Consider the following 18,336-nt stretch of genomic DNA (forward strand, 5'->3'; position numbering starts at 1 on the left):
AAGATGTATGATAATGTGTTAAAGATGTTTACTGAAATAGAAAAATCAATATAAAGTAAAACAAAGAAGTATAGCTAATAATCTAGTAAAGGACATAATATGGAATATGAAAATGCTCAGTTAAGAAGGTAAGAAAAGTGGGGGAAAAAACACAAAAAAAGATGGAACAAAGAAAAAATAACAAAAAGGATAGACTTAAGCCCAACATATTAATAATGACATAGTAAATAGGGTAAACACTCCAATTAAAAGATAGAGATGGCCAGGCATGGTGGCTCACGCCTGTAATCCCAGCACTTTGGGAGGTCGAGGCAGGCAGATCACCTGAGGTCAGGAGTTCAAGACCAGCCTGACCAATACAGAGAAACCCTGTCTCTACTAAAAATACAAAAATTAGCTGGGCATGGTGGTGCATGCCTATAGTCCCAGCTACTCGGGAGACTGAGGCAGGAGAATTGCTTGAACCCGGAAGGCGGAGGTTGCAGTGAGCTGAGATCACGCCATCACACTCCAGCCTGGGGGACAAGAGCGAAACTCCATTTCAAAAAAAAAATAGAGAAAAAAAAAGGTAGAGATTGTCTAATGAATGAAAAAGTAAGACTAAGACTCATCTCTGTCATGTCTACAAGAAACACATTTTAAATCTAAAGATACAGGTTAATAACAAGCAAAGAGATGAAAAAGATATCCCTGTAAATGCTAGTCATAAGGGAGCTGAAATGTCTATGTTAATATCAAAGACTTCTGAGCAAAGAATATTACTAGAAATAAAAAGGGTAGTCCATAATAATAAAAGAACAAATGCTTCAAAAATTCATAGGAATCCTAAATGTGTGTCCATCTAACTATAGATCTTGAAAACTCTTGGAGAAAAAACTGAAAGAACTAAAACAATTAGGCTATTCAAATATTTTGCTTCCTTACTGAATTTTGTCCTTGTATATTTTAATAATTAATAAAAAAAAGATATGCTAAAATCTACTATGATTGTGTTTGTGTGTTTTTTCATTTCTTTTCTAAAATTTTATTTCTGTCCATTTTTTAAATATTCTCTGCACCTATGTCATTAAGTTCATAAACATTTATATTTGTTATAACTTTTTGGTGGTTTGACCCTTTTTCATTAAGAAATACTTGCCTTAATTTCTACTCATTCTTCTTTCCTTAAAATCCACTTGGTCTAATTTTGGTCTACTTACATCTGTTTTCTTTTATTTAATGTTTGCATAACATATATTTTTCCCACCCTTTTCTTTTCATCTTTTTTTTTTTTTTTTTTTTTTGAGATGGAGTCTTGCTCTGTCGCCCAGGGTGCAGTGGCACCATCTCGGCTCACTGCAACCTCCGCCTCCTGGGTTCAAGGGATTCTCCTGCCTCAGCCTCCCGAGTGCTGGGATTACAGGAGCACACCACCATGCCTGGCTAATTTTTGTATTTTTAGTAGAGATGGGGTTTCACTATGTTGGCCAGGCTGGTCTCTAACTCCTGACCTCAAGTGATCCACCCACCTTGGCCTCCCAAAGGATTATTTTTAATCCAGTATGAAATTCTTTCTATTTTATTTGGTATATTCTACTTACTTTTAATATGATTACTTATAGATTTTGGTTTATATCTATTATTGCTATCTATTTTTTTTTCTACTTAAATGCTATCCTTTTTCTATTCTTTCTTTTCTTTTTTTGGAATAAGTGGGTTTTTTTATTATGCTATGTGAACATCCCAGTTAGGTTGATAGTTATCTCTTTAAGAAAACCTTATTTTAGTGATAACATTTATGTGTAATTGGCCTGAAACATGCACTATTTTCTTACTACTGTCTAACATAGATTATCACATTTACCACTTCTCTGACAATGCAAAGATCTTAAAACGCTTGAACTCCATTAATCTACCTCTTTTACACTATTGTTGTTTTACATTTTTTTTTATTATTATTATACTTTAAGTTTTAGGGTACATGTGCACAATGTGCAGGTTAGTTACGTATGTATACATGTGCCATGCTGGTGTGCTGCACCCACTAACTCGTCATCTAGCATTAGGTATATCTCCCAATGCTATCCCTCCCCCCTCCCCCCACCCCACAACAGTCCCCAGAGTGTGATGTTCCCCTTCCTGTGTCCATGTGTTCTCATTGTTCAATTCCCACCTATGAGTGAGAATATGTGGTGTTTGGTTTTTTGTTCTTGCAATAGTTTACTGAGAATGATGATTTCCAATTTCATTCATGTCCCTACAAAGGACATGAACTCATCCTTTTTTATGGCTGCATAGTATTCCATGGTGTATATGTGCCACATTTTCTTAATCCAGTCTATCATTGTTGGACATTTGGGTTGGTTCCAAGTCTTTGCTATTGTGAATAGTGCCGCAATAAACATACGTGTGCATGCGTCTTTAAAGCAGCATGATTTATAGTCCTTTGGGTATATACCCAGTAATGGGATGGCTGGGTCAAATGGTATTTCTAGTTCTAGATCCCTGAGGAATCGCCACACTGACTTCCCACCAACAGTGTAAAAGTGTTCCTATTTCTCCACATCCTCTCCAGCACTTGTTGTTTCCTGACTTTTTAATGATTGCCATTCTAACTGGTGTGAGATGGTATCTCATTGTGGTTTTGATTTGCATTTCTCTGATGGCCAGTGATGATGAGCATTTTTTCATGTGTTTTTTGGCTGCATAAATGTCTTCTTTTGAGAAGTGTCTGTTCATGTCCTTCGCCCACTTTTTGATGGGGTTGTTTGTTTTTTTCTTGTAAATTTGTTTGAGTTCATTGTAGATTCTGGATATTAGCCCTTTGTCAGATGAGCAGGTTACAAAAATTTTCTCCCATTTTGTAGGTTGCCTGTTCACTCTGATGGTAGTTTCTTTTGCTGTACAGAAGCTCTTTAGTTTAATTAGATCCCATTTGTCAATTCTGGCTTTTGTTGCCATTGCTTTTTGTGTTTTAGACATGAAGTCCTTGCCCATGCCTATGTCCTGAATGGTAATGCCTAGGTTTTCTTCTAGGGTTTTTATGGTTTTAGGTCTAACGTTTAAGTCTTTAATCCATCTTGAATTGATTTTTGTATAAGGTGTAAGGAAGGGATCCAGTTTCAGCTTTCTACATATGGCTAGCCCGTTTTCCCAGCACCATTTATTAAATAGGGAATCCTTTCCCCATTGCTTGTTTTTCTCAGGTTTGTCAAACATCAGATAGTTGTAGATATGCGGCATTATTTCTGAGGGCTCTGTTCTGTTCCATTGATCTATATCTCTGTTTTGGTACCAGTACCATGCTGTTTTGGTTACTGTAGCCTTGTAGTATAGTTTGAAGTCAGGTAGCGTGATGCCTCCAGCTTTGTTCTTTTGGCTTAGGATTGACTTGGTGATGCGGGCTCTTTTTTGGTTCCATATGAACTTTAAAGTAGTTTTTTCCAATTCTGTGAAGAAAGTCATTGGTAGCTTGTTGGGAATGGCATTGAATCTGTAAATTACCTTGGGCAGTATGGCCATTTTCATGATATTGATTCTTCCTACCCATGAGCATGGAATATTCTTTCATTTGTTTGTGTCCTCTTTTATTTCATTGAGCAGTGGTTTGTAGTTCTCCTTGAAGAGGTCCTTCACATCCCTTGTAAGTTGGATTCCTAGGTATTTTATTCTCTTTGAAGCAATTGTGAATGGGAGTTCACTCATGATTTGGCTCTCTGTTTGTCTGTTGTTGGTGTATAAGAATGCTTGTGATTTTTGTACATTGATTTTGTATCCTGAGACTTTGCTGAAGTTGCTTATCAGCTTGAGGAGATTTTGGGCTGAGACAATGGAGTTTTATAGATATACAATCATGTCGTCTGCAAACAGGGACAATTTGACTTCCTCTTTTCCTAATTGAATACCCTTTATTTCCTTCTCCTGCCTAATTGCCCTGGCCAGAACTTCCAACACTATGTTGAATAGGAGTGGTGAGAGAGGGCATCCCTGTCTTGTGCCAGTTTTCAAAGGGAATGCTTCCAGTTTTTGCCCATTCAGTACGATATTGGCTGTGGGTTTGTCATAGATAGCTCTTATTATTTTGAAATACGTCCCATCAATACCTAATTTATTGAGAGTTTTTAGCATGAAGGGCTGTTGAATTTTGTCAAACGGCTTTTCTGCATCTATTGAGATAATCATGTGGTTTTTGTCTTTGGTTCTGTTTATATGCTGGATTACATTTATTGATTTGCATATATTGAACCAGCCTTGCATCCCAGGGATGAAGCCCACTTGATCATGGTGGATTAGCTTTTTGATGTGCTGCTGGATTCGGTTTGCCAGTATTTTGCTGAGGATTTTTTCATTGATGTTCATCAAGGATATTCGTCTAAAATTCTCTTTTTTGGTTGTGTCTCTGCCAGGCTTTGGTATCAGGATGATGCTGGCCTCATAAAATGAGTTAGGGAGGATTCCCTCTTTTTCTATTGATTGGAATAGTTTCAGAAGGAATGGTACCAGTTCCTCCTTGTACCTCTGGTAGAATTCAGCTGTGAATCCATCTGGTCCTGGACTCTTTTTGGTTGGTAAGCTATTGATTATTGCCACAATTTCAGATCCTGTTATTATTCTATTCAGAGATTCAACTGCTTCCTGGTTTAGTCTTGGGAGAGTGTATGTGTTGAGGAATTTATCCATTTCTTCCAGATTTTCTAGTTTATTTGCGTAGAGGTGTTTGTAGTATTCTCTGATGGTAGTTTGTATTTCTGTGGGATCGGTGGTGATATCCCCTTTATCATTTTTTATTGCGTCTATTTGATTCTTCTCTTTTTTTCTTTATTAGTCTTGCTAGCGGTCTATCAATTTTGTTGATCCTTTCAAAAACCAGCTCCTGGATTCATTAATTTTTTGAAGGGTTTTTTGTGTCCCTATTTCCTTCAGTTCTGCTCTGATTTTAGTTATTTCTTGCCTTCTGCTAGCTTTTGAATGTGTTTGCTCTTGCTTTTCTAGTTCTTTTAATTGTGATGTTATGGTGTCAATTTCAGATCTTTCCTGCTTTGTCTTGTGGACACTTAGTGCTATAAATTTCCCTCTACACACTGCTTTGAATGCATCCCAGAGATTCTGGTATGTTGTGTCTTTGTTCTCATTAGTTTTAAAGAACATCTTTATTTCTGCCTTCATTTCGTTATGTACCCAGTAGTCATTCAGGAGCAGGTTGTTCAGTTTCCATGTAGTTGAGTGGTTTTGAGTGAGATTCTTAATCCTGAGTTCTAGTTTGATTGCACTGTGGTCTGAGAGATAGTTTGTTATAGTTTCTGTTCTTTTACATTTGCTGAGGAGAGCTTTACTTCCAAGTATGTGGTCAATTTTGGAATAGGTGTGGTGTGGTGCTGAAAAAAATGTATATTCTGTTGATTTGGGGTGGAGAGTTCTGTAGATGTCTATTAGGTCCGCCTGGTGCAGAGCTGAGTTCAATTCCTGGGTATCCTTGTTGACTTTCTGTCTCGTTGATCTGTCTAATGTTGACAGTGGGGTATTAAAGTCTCCCATTATTAATGTGTGGGAGTCTAAGTCTCTTTGTAGGTCACTCAGGACTTGCTTTATGAATCTGGGTGCTCCTGTATTGGGTGCATATATATTTAGGATAGTTAGCTCTTCTTGTTGAATTGATCCCTTTACCATTATGTAATGGCCTTCTTTGTCTCTTTTGATCTTTGTTGGTTTAAAGTCTGTTTTATCAGAGACTAGGATTGCAACCCCTGCCTTTTTTTGTTTTCCGTTTGCTTGGTAGATCTTCCTGCATCCTTTTATTTTGAGCCTATGTGTGTCTCTGCATGTGAGATGGGTTTCCTGAATACAGCACACTGATGGGTCTTGACTCTTTATCCAATTTGCCAGTCTGTGTCTTTTAATTGGAGCATTTAGCCCATTTACATTTAAAGTTAATATTGTTATGTGTGAATTTGATCCTGTCATGATGTTAGCTGGTTATTTTGCTCGTTAGTTGATGCAGTTTCTTCCTAGTCTCGATGGTCTTTACATTTTGGCATGATTTTGCAGTGGCTGGTACCGGTTGTTCCTTTCCATGTTTAGCGCTTCCTTCAGGAGCTGTTTTAGGGCAGGCCTGGTGGTGACAAAATCTCTCAGCATTTGCTTGTCTGTAAAGTGTTTTATTTCTCCTTCACTTATGAAGCTTAGTTTGGCTGGATATGAAATTCTGGGTTGAAAATTCTTTTCTTTGAGAATGTTGAATATTGGCCCCCACTCTCTTCTGGCTTGTAGAGTTTCTTCCGAAAGATCCGCTGTTAGTCTGATGGGCTTCCCTTTGAGGGTAACCTGACCTTTCTCTCTGGCTGCCCTTAACATTTTTTCCTTCATTTCAACTTTGGTGAATCTGACAATTATGTGTCTTGGAGTTGCTCTTCTTGAGGAGTATCTTTGTGGCATTCTCTGTATTTCCTGAATCTGAATGTTGGCCTGCCTTGCTAGATTGGGGAAGTTCTCCTGGATAATATCCTGCAGAGTGTTTTCCAACTTGGTTCCATTCTCCCCGTCACTTTCAGGTACACCAATCAGATGTAGATTTGGTCTTTTCACATAGTCCCATATTTCTTGGAGGCTTTGCTCATTTCTTTTTATTCTTTTTTCTCTAAACTTCCCTTCTCGCTTCATTTCATTCATTTCATCTTCCATCGCTGATACCCTTTCTTCCAGTTGATCGCACCGGCTCCTGAGGCTTCTGCATTCTTCATGTAGTTCTCGAGCCTTGGTTTTCAGCTCCATCAGCTCCTTTAAGCACTTCTCTGTATTGGTTATTCTAGTTATACATTCTTCTAAATTTTTTTTCAAAGTTTTCAACTTCTTTGCCTTTGGTTTGAATGTCCTCCCGTAGCTCGGAGTAATTTGATCGTGTGAAGCCTTCTTCTCTCAGCTCATCAAAGTCATTCTCCAACCAGCTTTGTTCTGTTGCTGGTGAGGAACTGCGTTCCTTTGGAGGAGGAGAGGTGCTCTGCTTTTTAGAGTTTCCAGTTTTTCTGCTCTGTTTTTCCCCCATCTTTGTGGTTTTATCTACTTTTGGTCTGATGATGGTGATGTACAGATGGGTTTTTGGTGTGGATGTCCTTTCTGTTTGTTAGTTTTCCTTCTAACAGACAGGACCCTCAGCTGCAGGTCTGTTGGAGTACTGGGCCCTGTGAGGTGTCAGTCTGCCCCTGCTGGGGGGGTGCCTCCCAGTTAGGCTGCTCGGGGGTCAGGGGTCAGGGACCCACTTGAGGAGGCAGTCTGCCCGTTCTCAGATCTCCAGCTGTGTGCTGGGAGAACCACTGCTCTCTTCAAAGCTGTCAGACAGGGACATTTAAGTCTGCAGAGGTTACTGCTGTCTTTTTTTTTGTCTGTGCCCTGCCCCCAAAGGTGGAGCCTACAGAGGCAGGCAGGCCTCCTTGAGCTGTGGTGGGCTCCACCCAGTTCGCGCTTCCCTGCTGCTTTATTTACCTAAGCAAGCCTGGGCAATGGCGGGCGCCCCTCTCCAGGCCTCGCTGCCGCCTTGCAGTTTGATCTCAGACTGCTGTGCTAGCAATCAGCCAGACTCTGTGGGCGTAGGACCCTCCAAGCCATGTGCGGGATGTAATCTCCTGGTGCCCCTTTTTTTTTAAGCCCGTTGGAAAAGCGCAGTATTCGGGTTGGAGTGACCCGATTTTCCAGGTTCCGTCTGTCACCCCTCTCTTTGACTAGGAAAGGGAACTCCCTGACCCCTTGCACTTCCCAAGGGAGGCAATGCCTCGCCCTGCTTCGGCTCGCGCACGGTGCGCGCACCCACTGACCTGCGCCCACTGTCTGGCACTCCCTAGTGAGATGAACCCGGTACCTCAGATGGAAATGCAGAAATCACCCGTGTTCTGCGTCGCTCACACTGGGAGCTGTAGACCGGAGCTGTTCCTATTCGGCCATCTTGGCTCCTCCCCCTGTTGTTTTATATTTTTAACTGCAAAATATTATATTATTGTTTTGTAGAGTAAGTAATTTAGTTTGCCTACAGATTTATCATTCTCATAGCTCTTCATTCTTTCTTGTACCTCCAGACTTCCATTTGGGATTAATTTCCTTCTGCCTCAAGAATGCCTTTTAGTATTTATTTTAAGATAAATCTGTTGCTAATGAATTCTCTTAATTTTTGCCTGTCTAAAATTTCTTTGTTTCAATTTCATTATGAAAGATATTTTTATCAGGTTAAGAATTCTAGGTTGTCACCATTTTAATTTAATCATTTTTAATTTATAAGCATTTTGATATCATTCCGTTGCCTTCTGGCTTCCATTGATTCTGTCCTATTGTTGCACTTTCAAATGTATTATTCCTTCTTCTCTGGCTGCTTTTGAGATGGTCTATTTGTCTTTGGGTTTCAGCAGTTTTCCTATAACGACCCTTAACAATGTTGTGGTAACGAACACCTAAGATGATCTCCAGTGATCCCCACCTTCTGATGTTCATGCTTTGTGTAGTTCCCTCTACACTGTACCAGTTTTGGTATGGATGACTACTACAATTTGGCATAAGTTAAGGTATGTCACTTCTATGATTAGGTTATGAAAAACACAGTAGCATCCATCTTGATTCCTTTCTTTCTCTCTTGGATCCCTTGATTTGGGTAAAGCTGGTTGCCATGTTGTGAGCATCCTCAGAGGAACTGAGGCCTCCTGTCAACAGCCATATGAGAGTTTTGATGCAGATCGTCTAGCATCTATCAGTTCTTCAGATAACCGCAGCCCTGGCCAACAAGTTGAATTCAACATCATCACAGACCCTAAGCCAAAATCTTCCAGCAAAGATACTCTTAAGTTTCTTTTCCTCAGAAACAGTGAGAGATAATATCTTTGTGACTTTAAACTATTGTTTTGAAGCAATTAAATAATCAATCCAAAGATTTTGTAAAGCTCCTGGGTCTCTGTGTGTGCCTGAGCAGCTGCTCTGTTGAGACTCCACACAGCTCTGTGTGGAGAGCAATTACTTTTGCGCCAGCCTAATTATAACAGTGATTACTTTTGCAGAGGGATAGAAATTGGAGGATGGGAAATAGAGTGGGTAGCAAAGTTCTCAGTATATATGTTTTTATACTTGGTGATGTTTGTGCTATGTGAATATATTAACTATTCAAGAGATGAGACTTTAACCTTGGGCTTCTCAATTCTGGGACAGTGTTTTGTTGTTGTTGTTGTTTAAAAAAAAAAAACCCAGATATTTCCTTTGAATTTACCCAAATCTGAAATTTCTGAGTGTAGCATCATATAGTGAAAGCCACTCACATGTCTCATAACTAAACTTAGGCTCACTCAATCAGCTATTGCATTCTTTATACTTGTTTTTATGGAAGTAAAAGCCTATTTCCCCAGAGAAAGCCAAGTAATATCTGATTCATAAGCAAAGAACAATTTCCTAGAACTTACTTTTGTTATCTGTGGAAAATTGCACTAAACCTTGACATCTTACTAGAGTATGAAATATGGAGCTGCCTTTTGGTTTGAAGAGTTCTTGTAACAGGCCTAAAAGTAATGCAGTCAAAAAGTCGACTTTTCACCTCAAGGTTTGGTGTTAAAAGGCAATTCTACATAGACTTGCACTCTGAGATTAGACTCCACCAGCCCTTCTAGCAAGGGCACCTCTGGAAGATTCTCTCTTCAGAACTTAGTTATATATGTGCATACATATTAAATGTGGCAGGTAGGTAGAGAGTCAAGGACAGAGATTAGGTATCAAATAGAATAAGTTTTATCATTAGTTGAACTAACCTCAAAATTGGCCTCAGCTTGAGAAAGCCACTGAACCTCAGTTTACTCATCTGTAAAATGGGAGTAACTCCTTTCTAGGGTCACTGGAAGCATTAAAATGGTACAGTAACTGGCACAGTGTCTGGGGAAAAGTGTATTTAAAATAGATACCATTTCAGATATAGTGTGACAGAGTGGGTGGAGCATGGGATTTGGCGTTAGATTCATTTCCATCCCTTCATCTTTGAAATGGGATCATTGGTGCTTACCTTGCAGGACTGACATGAGATCTGAGACAAGCGCTCAAAGTTAGTGTCCTTTTCCTTTGCCCTGCTGGCAGCTACCTCCTCATCAGGGTTGCTGTTTTCAGGCCCCTATTTCTTCTGCTGGAGTACTCTCACTAAAGAATAACCTGATCATTCTGCTCCCCTGCTGTGAGACCAAGGATGGCAGTCTAAACCCAGGCAGAGAGAGTCTCTTCCAGAAAGAGATGTGCAAAAGTCCCACGACAGTCCAGATGTGGGACACAGGAGAGACAATGAGACCAGAGGCATGGAGGTGGGGCCATGGGAGAAGACAGGGGCAGTGGTGGAAGAGCATAATATTTTGTAGGATAGACCCTGAAGCCTGAAGACAGAGCCCTGGAGAGCTCGCATGTGTGAAGCCTGGGAAGGATGTCAAGAGGATGTTGGAGGCTCAGGTTTCTGAGGAGGAGAAGATTCTAAGGGTCATAATCAGCAATAATGATATTGAGCACTTGTCACATGGGCAACACTCAACAACATGCATTATCTCATGTAGTCCTCACAACAACCAATAAGGCCGGTGCTTCTTGTAGTCCCGTTTTATAGGTGATGAAACTGAGGCTTACAGAGAGCATGTGGCTGGCCTGAGCTTGCACAGCTGGGGAGTGGCTGAGCCAGGATTTGAAGCAAGGCTGTGTGCTTCTGGCCAACTCACCCTTCTACCCCTTGCTGAAGGGAATGAGTGATGTCATCTGCACTGTGGAGGTGTTGAGGGGATGTGACTGAATTGGGCACTGAGGACCACAAGGAAGCAAGGAGGCAAGGAGTATAATTTAAAGTGACCGGGGGTGGGGTGAATAGAAGCCTGATTGCAGTGAGCAGGGGTGGAGGAAGTGGGAGAAGGAAATGAAGATCGATATGGTAAATTCTGCAGTAATTTACTGCATTGTCAAGCGAGGCTTTCTTTAGGAAGCGAAGATTGTGTCAGGGTGCAGGTCAAGGGGCAGAAGCCACATGGAGAGAAGGTCAGTGTTTGAAGGAGAAGTTGACTGATACAGTAAAGGGCGAGGGACTTCAGCCCGGATGAGGGGCTGCCCAGATGGAGGAATTAACCTTGGCAGGAAGAAAGAGAGAGAAGTGAACGCATACCAAGCACAGACTGGTGCCCCCAGTACCAGTCTTGGCACTCCTCCATTCTTTATCTCATTTATTTATTTATCTGAAATATAAATGATCTCATTTGACAGATAAGGAAATTTGGAATCAGAAAAGGTGCCTGGCCTCCCAAATCCACACAGCCAGAAGGTGACCAGGCAGGAGGCAGACCCATGCCTGTTGACTCCAAAGCCTGTGTGATTTCTTCCTTGACGTGCTGCCATTTACTGCTGGGGAAGTGGGAAGCAGGGGGAGGGGGAATGACCCAAGGATGTGGGAGGTGGAAGGGACAGGGAAGCTAGGAATTTCATCATTTGCTGAGAGAGACAGGGAAGGGGGTAAGAGAGAGGGTCTTCAATAGCTGGGGTGGGGAACTCAGCAGGGAGCAGGGTGGGGCAGGCTCCCTGGAGGGAGCGGGGTGGGGCATGAGGGAGGGGGGTGGGGCAGGCAGCGCCCAAGGCCCAGCTGACTGGGGGCTCATGAGGCCCAGTTTCTGCCTAACAAAAGGGCAGAGAGCCCCAGCCAGGAACTGAGGGCCTCAGACTCAGAGGTACAGGGGAGGAGCCGGGACATTGCCTCCATTAGGAATTACGGAGTCTCACTTGTCCCTTCTCCTATTTTGGCCAGGGTGTTTCTGTGTGTGTTTGTGAGTTTAAGTGTGTGACTGTGTGAGTATATGTAAAGTGGGAATATGTGTGAGTGTATATATGAGTGTGTGTTACTTTATGTGTGAGAGAATGTATTATGTGTTGTGTGTGAGTATATGTAATTGGTGTGTATGCGTGTGTGATTGGGAGTACATGTAAGTGTGTGTGACTTTGTGTGTATCTGTGTGAGTGTATGTGTGGCTGTGTTATACATGTGAGATGTGTGTGAATATGTGTGAGAGTGTACATGTGTCTGTGAGTGTGCCTGGGTGGTTGTGTGTGTGGGGGTGTGACAGTGTGAGTATATGTAAGGGGGTGTGTGAGTGCATGCACTTGGCAAATGGGAAAAGAGAAGCTTCCCTGGGCCAGCAGCTGGAATGCAAATGCATCCCTCTGAAATAAATCAACTGTTTGCACCATGGGCCACAGAGTCAGGCTGGCCTTGAGCATTTAACAGGCTTCCAGAGGCTCTCAGGCTTTCCTCCCCATGGCCTGGTGCTCAGGGTCACCCCTTAGCATGGCCCCAGCCCCCTGGGCACAAAGACATCTCTGTGCAGGACTGAAGGGGCACCTTTAGGTGGGAGCTAACTCTCACAGAATACATAGATGCGTGCCAATCACAGTTGGGACTCTTCAGTGGGGTCTCCTGGCCCAAAGTGTACCTGTTTGCTGCATGTCTGAGTCTGCATAGGAAATCCTGGTGCTCAAAGAGTTATAACCTCATTTTTTTTTTTTTTTTTTTTTTTTTTTTTTTTTTTTTTTTGGTCAATGAAGTACAAGTGGCAGGGGTTGAATTAGAGAGAGAGAGAGGCACGGGGTGTAAACAAGAGTTTTCTTGTTTACCTATATAAGGGATGTACTTCACTCATTCATCTATTCATTCATTCACTCTACAGACTTTATCGAACCCATATAATGGGCCAGGGACTGTGCTAGATGCTGGGAATAAAGCAGGGAACATTCAGAAGCCATCCCTGCTTCATGATATGAGGCTCAGGAAAGACACACACACTCTCCTCTCCACATTTGTGTGTAGGAGAGGAGAGGTGCACTTGGACCTCATAACAAAAGGCTCTAACTTAGCCCTGGGGGTTGGTGGGGGAGCAGTGATGTAGGTGACAAGGGCTTTCAAAGAAGAAGCACTTTTTGGGAGTGAGAACCACCTTTGTGCTCTCCAATGTGCCCCTGCCCGTGTAAGACACCCTGCCTTTGGGAGGCCATACCCACAGGGAAAAAGCCCTGATGCGCCTGCCCCCTTTCCTCTCAGGAGCAGAGCTGCAATGAGCCTCCATCTCAGGATGAGGCAACAGGCCAACACCAACCCAGGACCCCAGTCTCACCTCTTGTAACTCCAGCCCACAGGCAGTGACCTTTGACTCATTCATGCCCCTGGGATTTGAGGATTCCAATTGTGTTATGCCACCTCCTTGCACTGATCCACCCACTCTGTGGCTGGATTCAAAGCTGAGTCTAACTTGCTTTCACAGATCCCAAGATGAACTTTCCATCACCTATTCACTAAGGTTTTGAAAGCCACCAATATTGAGTCTACGGCCACACCACCCCGAACACACCCGATCTCATCCAAAAGCCACCAATCTTGAGATCTTAGTATGTAATGACACTGTGTTAAACCCCTTATATACATTATTCATTCATTAATTCGACTGATTTTTATAAAGCACCGACTATGTGCTAGGCAGGGTTCTAGACGCTGAGAATACGGTAGTGAACAAAGCACACAATATTTTTACCCTAATTTAGTGAGGAGACCCATGATACAAAAAGGAGACAATGAACATATAACATAGTATCAGATAGTGATAAGTGACATTTGTCTCATTTAATACATACTCCATCTTTAAAAAGTAGGTGGTTTTATACCCATTTTATAGAAATAGAAACTGAGAATCGAGGCTCTTCACTATCACATAGTCAAGCCATTGTCAAAGAATAAAATGTTGCTTTCATTTACTCTTCTCTCCTCTCTCTTTTCTTCCTACCATCCCTGCTTTAGAAAAGGTGGGAGGGGAATGCCGAGAGTACAGAATCTGAGGGCTGGAGGGGCAATGCCCTGAAGCCACCCTGGCCATTCTCCTGTCCCGGGGTGGGGCTGCCCTCACACTTAGACAGAAACCATCTCTTCTCATTCTTAATGAGAATGTCATGCAGAACCCAATCAATAAGAGGTTCTCTGACACTAGAACGTCTTTTGTTTTTTCTCCCCACCTCTTGTGCTGACAAATGCATTAATGTAAAAACAGAAAAGAAAACCAAGCAATTTGTCACAGTAATATCTTCCCTCCTGGCCTTCATAATGAATTGCAGTGGTTAATCAATCACTCCCTTAACTCTTCTGTGGAGGCTTCCTTTTTAATGGGCCCCCAGACTGGATCCTTGAATTTGCTGTTTCCACAGACTGTGCACACGCATTATGTGCGGACTCAAGTGCTCCATAAGGGGAAGAAAAATTACATTTCTAAGTGTATGTTTTGGGCACTATGCTGATTCCTTTGGATGCATTATCTCATCTTCTCCCAATCATCCTTCATGGGTGATCTTACAGGGCTGAAGAAAGATGACGTTTGTAGGCTGAGGTGACACAGCTTGTCAGAAGCAGAGTTGCAATGTGAACCTAAGTTTATATTTCCAAAGCGTCAACATGAATCATCTGCATCCTAGTTAATATGATAACCCTGGTTCCTATCAATTCAATTCATGTCCTTACCAGATGTTTACAAGCTTGTTCTCAAGGGCATAAAAATGCTTTGATGTTCTCTAAATCCCCTAACCTTAATTCCTATCATGTGGCTTTGTCCTTAGGATGGGAGCATAACAACTCATCTTATCTTGCAAGTCATTTAAAACACAGACTTCATAAGCTCACAGAGGTCCTCAAGCTCACCTGAGTCCTCATGCTGCAAAGCCTCACACATTCTCCTGAACAGGAGGTGGCAAGAAAATGTTAAAGACTTTTAAAAATTCAACCATATCACATAAATTAATTTATCAAGATGCTGCTGCTATTGGCTTATGATATTGATCAGTGCTATAGAAACTAGCAAGTGCTTTAAAAAAATTGATGAAAATTTATGTTCAGCACTTTCATTACTTGTCCTCAATAACACAGTCGCCAAAGTGATTTGAAGAAGACTCAGGAATTGAGTATATTCATGTTCAATTAGATTAAATATTTCCCTTGTATTCACTACTCATTTGCACAGCAATCCAATCCAAAGGAACCAAAATGAACTGTCGCACATACCCAATTAATGTTGTTTTAATTCCGAGACAAATAGGATCACAGTGAATTTCAACAAACTGTCCAAATTCTTTTATTTGAGTGTGCTAGGATGACTGGTGTGTGGAATTAGTTGGCTGTGGGCTGGAGCTTAGCAATTGTTTATCAGGCAAAAGTTCTGTTTATCATAGTGCTTGCTGTTACAGGATGGGACCTGGGTGTCACATTTTCTGTACTTATGAAGAACCAGAGCAACACCAATAGATGCCGGCTATAGACAGAACATGGGCTAACTTGGAACCTGTGTTTTTAAAATGTCCATCTCTACTACGTCTAAAAATCGGCAAAAACAACATCATCTTATTTTTGCATGACCCATCCATGCCTAGGAGCTCATGCTTGTTTCCACAAAATTGATTGTCGGGATATTGTAGAAGGAATTAAAATCATAGAGAAAGAACTGGACTCCTCGATCTTTGAGGTTCCTTGCAGCTCTAAAACTCTGGGATGGCCTAAGATCTCAATGGTTTGCCTGGATAGGAAGACATGACCAAGTTACTGACATAAGTACAGGATTACCTATAATGATGTATCCATTCAGCAATTACATACTATTTACTGGGTTAAGCACTGAAGAAGCAGAGATGAAATAACTTAGCTGATCCATGCCTCCTGGAGCTCTCTATCCAGTGAAAGAGATTATTGTGATACCTCCAGGAGAGTGTCTTATCACTGCCTACTTTCCTTTCTGTATTGCCTGCTAGAATATAAGCCGCCTGAGAGAAAAGATTATATTCTAGTCCCCAGTCTATCCCCAAAACTCAGCATAGAGCTTGGCACCTAAAATACGTTTAAACAATGTCAACTGGATGAATACATTATTGGATGAATGACATTGTGGAGATATGATTAGAATACTGCAGGAATTTAGAGGAAAAGATTGCAAATGGAAAGGAGTTCATGGAAGACACACTTCAAGTCAGTAAATGCTATGTGAGAGTTACTACATGCCAGGCACTGAGGTACTTAGACACAACAGCAAGCATGCCATAGCTTCTCCTCTTGAGGGGATTTTGGTTCACTTGAGTGATAGACACAAGTGACCAGACAATTGCAATGCAGCATAGCGTATGGGGCATGTGAGTCAGAGCATTATGCCTAGGAAACTCACAGGAGGCTTACTTAGCCCAGTGATATGGTTTGGCTCTGTGTTCCCACCCAAATCTCATGTCGAATTATAATTCCCAGTGTTGGAGGAGGGGACTGGTGGGAGGTGATTGAATCATGGGGACGGACTTCACCCTTGTTGTTCTTATGATAGAGTTTTCATGAGATCCGGTTGTTAGAAAGTGTGTAGCACCTGCCCTTTCTCTCTCTCCTTCTCTGGCCATGTGCATATATGTGCCTGCTTCCCTTTCCATCATGATTGTAAGTTTCCTGAGGCCTCCCCAGAAACAGACACCTCTACAGCCTGCAGGACCGTGAGCTGATTAAACCTCTTTTCTTTATAAATTATCCAGTTTTAGGTATTTCTTTATAGCAGGGTGAGAATGGAATAATACACCCAGTATTGAGGGATTCAGAGTAATGTCCTTTCCTGAGGGACAGAACATAGGGGCCTTGAAAATCCAAGGCACATGCTTGGTGGCAGCATGGTGTCTGTATGGAAAAGTAGTAGAGAATCAGGCTGTGAAGACAGGTTTGGGGTTATTAGAAGAAGGGCTTGTATGTCAGGCCAATGAGTTGGAGTGTCATCACTAGGTGATGGGGAGCACTTGATGATTGTTGAGTGAGAGTGTCATCACATGAGCACTGTAGTGGGAGAGAATGACTGGGATGCTATTGCCTGGAGAAAATATATTAAGTGCCTGGTCCTGTGTGATTTCAAATTATAACACCACCTACATTTATGGAGCACTTCCACAAAATCACAGAACCATAGACTCATGTGCTTGGAAGAAACCTCTGGTCCGGTATGCTGTTTAAGGCCTGCAGCTGTTGCTTTATTCTCCTTGACAGACTCCTATGCAAGGGTTTGTTTCCCTTCTGTTTGTGCATTACCAATAAGAGAGAATGCATTCCCCCAGAAGCTCATTTCATTCTCAACCACCCTGAATGCTAGAAAGTTCTTTCTTATATTGAATCAGAATCTGTGTTCCATAATACGGACATAATTTTCTCCAGAACAAGTCCCCTAGCTGACAAATGAGACAGATAACTATCCCTCGGGGAAATGGATGTGGGGTCTTGCGATGGTCAATTTTATGTGTCAGCTTGACAGGGTCATGGGGTGCCCTGACATTTGGTCACACATTATTCTGGGTGTGTCTGTGAGGGTGTTTCTGGATGAGATTAACATTGGAATCTGCAGACTGAGCAAAGCAGATGCCTCCCTCTAACGTGGGTGGCCCTCATCCAATCAGTTGAGGGCCTGAATGGAACAAAAAGGCTGATCCTCCCATGAGAAGGAGGGAATCCTCCTGTCCAGCTGCCTCGAACTCAGACATTGGCCTTCTCCTGCCTTCAGACTCAGACTGAAACACATTCTCTTCTCGGGTTTGGAGCCTGCCACCTTTCTTTTTTTTTTTTTTTTGAGACAGGGTCTCCCTCAGTCATCCAAGCTGAAGCGCAGTGGCATAATCACAGCTCACTGCAGCCTTGACCTCCTGGGCTCGAGTGATCCTCCCATCTCAGCATCCTGAGTAGCTGAGACCACACTCAGCTAATTTTTTTGTATTTTTGTAGAGATGGGATTTTGCCATGTTGTCCCAGCTGGTCTCAAATTCCTAGGGTCAAGTGATCCTCCTGCCTCAGCCTCCCAAAGTGCTGGGATTACAGGCATGAACCACCACACCTGGCTGCCTGCCACCTTTTGAACCAGAACTTGCACCACCAGATGTCCTGGTTCTCAGGCCCTGGACTCAGACTGGAACTACACCATCGAAGCTCTCGAGTCTCCATCTTACTTACTACAGATCTTGGGACTTCTCAGCCTCCATAACTACATCAATGAATTCTTTATAATATATATACAGCTCTCCTATTCATTCTGTTTCTCTGGAGAACCCTGGCCAATACAGTTCTTTTCCCTCCCTCCTGGCCACTTTCCTTCAACCCTCCCAGATTTGGCAGTGACCCTTGTAGAGTGTGGTATCAAAACTGGAAGATGTTTCTCCAAGTTCTCTGATCCTTTCAGGGATGGTAGATGACCTCTTTTCTTGTTTTGAACTATGTCTTATTAAATGCAGCCACAGTAAGACCTCAAACAACACTTCAAGATTGGTCTTTAATCCTCGTTTTCCAATGTGGAAACTCAGAGAGGG

The 18,336-nt window shown here is 42.2% G+C and overlaps 1 long non-coding RNA gene across 6 annotated transcripts in view; it reads right to left on the reverse strand.

Annotated features, from left to right (window-relative positions):
- LOC104002394 (uncharacterized) overlaps positions 1 to 18,336 on the reverse strand; it is a 336,523-nt gene that overhangs the window by 28,614 nt on the left and 289,573 nt on the right. For 3 of the 6 annotated variants that reach the window (XR_008539368.2, XR_008539367.2, XR_008539369.2), the window contains exon 1: positions 9,995 to 10,415. The exons of 1 other annotated variant lie outside the window; for it this stretch is intronic. This is a non-coding gene — a long non-coding RNA (uncharacterized LOC104002394). Of the gene's footprint in view, positions 1 to 9,994; positions 10,424 to 18,336 lie in introns of those variants that run through there. 2 more of the 6 variants (XR_008539371.2, XR_008539370.2) reach the window with 2 other exon arrangements.

The sequence above is a fragment of the Pan troglodytes genome, chromosome 16 (assembly GCF_028858775.2).
Source record: "Pan troglodytes isolate AG18354 chromosome 16, NHGRI_mPanTro3-v2.0_pri, whole genome shotgun sequence".
In the NCBI taxonomy this organism is placed as follows: domain Eukaryota; kingdom Metazoa; phylum Chordata; class Mammalia; order Primates; family Hominidae; genus Pan; species Pan troglodytes.